The sequence below is a fragment of the Elephas maximus genome, chromosome 10 (genome assembly GCF_024166365.1).
Source record: "Elephas maximus indicus isolate mEleMax1 chromosome 10, mEleMax1 primary haplotype, whole genome shotgun sequence".
Taxonomy (NCBI): domain Eukaryota; kingdom Metazoa; phylum Chordata; class Mammalia; order Proboscidea; family Elephantidae; genus Elephas; species Elephas maximus.
In genome coordinates, this window is record NC_064828.1 from 111,041,067 (window position 1) to 111,047,066 (window position 6,000).

The window sequence follows — 6,000 nt, forward strand, 5'->3', positions numbered from 1 at the left end:
CTATGTGTTATAAATCCTGCCTCTATGATGATAATGAGGCAGGGTTAAAGGCAGTTATGTTAATGAGTCAGAATACAATCTACAAGATTAGGTTGTATCTTGAGTCAATCTCTTGAGATACAAAAGAGAAAAGCGAGCAGAGAGACAGGGGTACCTCATACCACCAAAAAACAAGAGCCAGGAGAAAAGCACATTCTTTGGACCCAGGGTCCCTGCACAGAAAAGCTCCTAGACCAGGAGAAGATTGATGACAAGAACCTTCCTCCAGAGCTGACAGAGAAAGAAAGCCTTGGAGCTGATGCCCTGAATTTGAACTTCTAGCCTCCTAAACTGTGAGAGAGTAAATATCTGTTTGTTGAACCCATCCACTTGTGGTATTTCTGTTATAGCAGCACTAGAGAACTCAGACAGCCATATATGCCTATTATCTGGAAACTGCTAGAAGAGTTGAAAATGGTTGCCTCTGTGTAGCAGGGTAGAGGAAAGAGGAGAAGTGGAGCAGGGGTCTGCTATTTTTCATTATAAGCTTTTCGGAACTATTTGACTTTTTTTTAACTGTGTATATTACTGTGAAAAATTAATTCAAAAATTAATTTTAGATTGTGATAACTATAAAAGCAATAGCAATTTCTGAAAATTTTATATTCTCATTTATTTGGAAAACAAAAGTTCAAGATAGGTGTTTGCAATTTGTGTACAGATCATACTTGAAACATTAGAAGATGAGAGTTTAGAGGTCTACATTTTTTCTACTACACATAGATCAGATCTTCAATTAGAAAAATGCTCATCAATATCCTGAGACAGCTGCTTAACGGCAAGACAGAATCAGTATATATTCCACCAAAAATGTCATTCAGAGTTCAATGAACTAAGAAATACTCTCAACTTTTATATGACACTGGTAATAGAGTAATATTAGATTTTGCTTTTGCATATCTAGAAAACATTTTAACCTGAATCATCTTCAGGACACCCCCAGAAATCTTCAGTTAGTCAGATAACCATATTTGTGCCTTAAACCCAGAGAAAACCCTGCAGGTAAGTATTAACAATCTTACAGAATGGATGTATGAGCTGACTCTGTGTTTACGACAAGTATTATGCCAGCCCACCTGTAATAGATGAAGCATCAGTTCTCTGTAGTGGTAGTATACATCCAAGCCTTCTGCCATGGCCTCGAGGTGCTCAAAGTTTTCTTCCTTGCCCCTTGATTTGGGGCTTGACTATGCAACTTGCTTTGGTCAGTGCTGGTGAAGATGGTGGCAGCAGGGATGGGCTTGTGCATGGGAAATTGGGCTTGTCCTCCTAAGCTCTGGTAGTCTGACATGAAAAGAGGTTCCCCCTGGTAACTTCAGCCTGGGCCCAGAATGAGACAAATGGGGCAGATCGGCCCTGTCAACCTACAGCCTGAAGCAGAGCTGCCCCAGCGGCTGTCATATGCGTGGGCAAAAAATGAATGTTGATTGTCATATGCCACTGAGCTTCCTTGATTGTTGTTATACAGCAATATTGTGTCAACATCTGACTGATACATCACCCCAAGTTAACCTTTCATGTGATCTTAATAAAACACGGCATAGAGCTGAACACTGAAAGGTATTTTGTTCTCTCATAGACAGTATCATTGGTTGGTTTCTCCAGGAAGTGGATGTTTAGAGTTAGTTGTGCAAAAAGGCTTATTGAGGAATAACACCTGTGAAGAGAAAGGGGCGGCAGGCAGATCATCACAGCAGACCTGGCAAAGTCTCTCTCCCAGCCTATCAGGGAGCTCCGGGAAAATAGCTGGGGACCCAGAGTGCCCCTGGCCACCATGCCTTGTCAATCACGGCTGGGAGTTGCCCCTGAAGAAAATGGCTTCATCTTGAAAGCTGAGATGAACTCTGAAGGAGGAAACAGCTGGAGGCCGACTGCCATTCTCTCCCCACTCCTTGCATCTGGGCAGTTAGTCCTTCCTTGAAGGGGGATCTGCTCAGTGCGTCCCCCTGTCTTCCACGTGGGGGTGTAAGACAGTAATATAGTACAACAGACTGAAATGCAAAGCAAACTAGTGCACCGTTTGACAGACTAGTAAGCAGTGTATGAACGACCTATAATTCAATAATGCCACCAGTTCCTTTTCCAAGTATAAAAACAGAACCTCTTGATTTTAGACCCCAAAAAGAATTCTTCCCCAGCTCTCTGCATCTCCATAAATGGCAGCACCACTGCCCACATAATTGCTCAGATCGAAAACCTAGGAGTAAAGAAGAAGAGCTTTTAGAAATTAAAAAATATATTTGGCCTAATTTAAATTTATGATTGTGCATTGTAACACGCCATAATGAAAGGGTATGGTATTTATCAAAGTCAACAAATTCATCAAAACGAAGCTGCTTCTGGCTTTCGTGTGTGCCTGGCGAATGCACAAACTTGTGTTTTTCTCTATTATCACTTTCATCTTCATTCTGCTTTTTTGTTTCCTGGCTAGGGGTGTCCTGATTCTCATATCTTCTTTATCTCTACTACCATCATTCCCGTTGTCTGTTGTTCTTGGTCGTCATGATTTTTTTCCTTATCTTCATGATTTTGGCCATAAGAATTTTTAGTTTCCATTGCGATATAATGATAATTGTTAATGTGTTGAACTTTCTGCCCATCGTCTTTCTTCCAGTGTATGTTTTTTGCTTCCGCCAGGTTACCTCCTTTTCATCATATTTGAATTTTAGTTTGAGCAATCATTCAGCAAGAATACACAATCTGAAACTAAGACATACAAAAGAACAGTTCAAATGAGTTTTAAACTGCTCCAGTGCTAGGTTGTGCCACATGAATCAAATTGCTCTTATCCTACTTTCATTGAGTTGCTGGCAAAAACGTGCGGAGCTTTGTTGCAGGAACACTTGTTTCTGCGACTGTTTTGCTGCTTCGGGGGCAATTCTGCATGCCAGGCTTCATCAGGATAAGATACACCAAACCAAAAACCAAAGCAAACCCAGTGCCGTCGAGTCAATTCTAACTCATAGTGACTCTATAGGACAGAGTAGAACCGCGCCATAGAGTTTCCAAGGAGCGCCTGGTGGATTCGAACTGCCGACCGTTTGGTTAGCAGCCATAGCACTTAACCACTACGCCACCAGGGTTTCCAAGATACACCAGACACGCCAATTTGCACTCCAGTAGGTTGGGGTGTAAAAAGCATGTGACCTCACACTTGGATGTATTTGCTGTTTGTGGTCTTACTACTGGTTCATGCACAGGCACAAGAATTCTGGTGGATTCTTTGCACGTAATTTCTCTCACGAAAGAGTACATGATGTGTTCATAATTATATACACCGCATCACTGAGTATCTTCCTGACAGACCCTTGTCTTGGCTAGGCACTGATGAGAACCAATCTTCCATTTACATTTAACTCTCTGCTCATTGGAAGAATTTTCCACCAACCCACTCCTGGCTTCACGCACTCAAGACCCTGCTTTTCCCCTGCTGCACACATACTTCTGTTGCCAGGCACATCAGACACACGGACATCTCCTTGAAACTCTGGTCCTGCACCTTTGACTCACTAAGCAAGCTCGCGACACCTTCACTACACAGAGAAGTGACTGAGCCATGCCAACCTGTCCCACTAACCCAAACTAAATGTAGCTGCCCAAAAGAGGAAAGGTGACAGTGGAAATAGTACAGAGACAGTGGTCTTAAACATTTGTGGTTACATCACTTAATTGTTCAAGTTTTAAACAACATGACTGTGAGCACGTGGTCAGAACCTTCCAAAGGGTCCATGCAAGTGAGTTGGTCCCATGTTAGTGAGGGACCCTGAAGCTTATGCATGATTAGCTTCATGGTAGATCTACCTCTGGTTAATATCTACCCCCCGCGAATGGCAGCTACTCCCCAAAACACGCCAACTCCCAGTCTCGACTCCCAATCGAGAACACCCTCCTACACCCAGGCCACAGAACTTCTTCTCCAGCCCCTCTCCTTTTCAATTCTCTTTTTTGTCCACACGGATCTCTTGCTCTGTTCTCAAGCAGATATTGCTTCCCCAGGTCACTGACTCTTGGTTGCCCTGGTCCACCTCACAAAGGCACAGGACCCAAGCTGGCAATGCAGGCACAGATAATGGCTCTGAGCACTTGCCCATTGGTAAATGTTACCAGTACTTTATTTTGAGTCCAATGTTGCCCCTTTTTAACTTGTGCTTATTGTTCTGACCTCCCCATTTCAGATGAGAGCCCTTCAAGTTGTTGGGTGCCATTGAGTCGATTCCAACTCATAGCAACTGCATGTGACAGAGTAGAACTGCCCACTAGGGTTTCCTAGACTGTAATCTTTACAGAAGCTGATTGCCAGGTCTTTTTTCCCACGGAGCAGCTGGTCAGTTTGAGTGGCTGACCTTTCAATTAGCAGCTGAGTGCCTAACCATTGCACCAGCAGGGCCCCTCCCACCTTTCTCCTTAGTCTCCCTCTGGCTTCAGCTGTCCCGGGTTCCTCGGCAGTTTCTTACGTCAGTGGTGCTCAGAGTGCCCGTCTGCAGGGAGATGGGGACTTGCTCCCGGATGTAAATCATCTTCATCACTATGCACACTCTTTAGTTCAGCAGATGATTATTATTGTTGGTAGCAGGGTGTATCAATGAAAGAAGCTCCTTATCTTTTTGCAGACAGGCTATAGTTTGTGAGTTGGCAGCCTGCAGATCACACTTGGAGCAGCACTGTCTGTTATGAGAGGGTTTAGAGTCCTAGGAGGTTTAGTAAATATTGTCTCTGAGTTCAGAATGAGAGACACAAGAGTTGGACTGGTGGAGATTGAGCTGTCTGCTTCTCAGCTGATAAACTGGGTAAGAAAAGAGTTGTATGTCAGTGGCCAAAGGGACTTGCTCACACCCCCTTTGAATTAATCTGTGAAATCTCCAAGATTGAGCGTTGTGTGCGTGTGTGTCTGAGTGCCTATGGACCATTTTCTAGATAGAGTCTGTAGTGGATGCTGTGGGTACCTTAACCAAATCCCTTTGACCAGCTGCTGTGAATATTGACTAAACGCTCACTGCTGCCCCCTTATTTGATGAATTTTCTGTGGCCAAAAGGGAGCCACCTAGCCAGAGAGGCTGTACTGCTCCCCACCAAGGGTAGACTGACGGATGTGGGGCCACAAAGGCCAGCCCCCTTGCTTCAAGGTGGTAACTGTTCTATAACGCAGCTCATGCTCCAGGGTGGCTAGTGGGATCCCTGGCTGCCATGCTTGCTTAGCTTTTTCCCCTGCCTTCTCCTGCTTTTCTCGCTTCCTGTCTCCTGAGAGCACTCTCTTAGTGATTCACTTGTACAAGAATCCCTGTCTCAGGCTCTGCTTCCAGGAACCTGACCCAATTCAGGGCCCAGTAACTCTCATCAGATTCTGAAAGTGGTTTACGATTCTGTAATGGTTTGATTGGGGGCCGCAAAAAAAGATATGCCCATGTCCTAGCATCAAACCCCAGAACCTGGGAATGTGACCTTATTTGCAAAAAGGGTCTCTGGAGATGTAATTACAATAAAGATCTTGGCATGAGATCATCCTGGATTAACTGGGTGGGCCCTAAACCCAATGACAAGTGTCCTTAGGCACATAGACACAGAGGAAAGGGCCATGTGAAGACAGATGCAGAGAGTGGAATGATGCTGCTACAAGCTAAGGAATGCTAGAGCCACCAAATCAAAAAAAAAAAAAATCAAACTCATTGCTGTCAAATCAATTCTGACTCATAGTGACCCATAGGACGGGGTAAAACTGCCACATAGGGTTTCCAAGGCTGTAATCTTTACGGAAGCAGACTGCTATACCTTTCTCCTGCAGAGCAACTGGTGGGTTCAAACCACTGACCTTTTGGTTAGCAGCTGAGCACTTAACCACTGTGCCACCATGGCCCTTCCTGGAGCCAGGGCTCCTTCTGGAAAAGGCAAGGGAAATGCAATGCAGTAGACTACTTAATATGGCCCTTCTAGCCATAGCCTTTGTGATTCCCACACAATGATTGG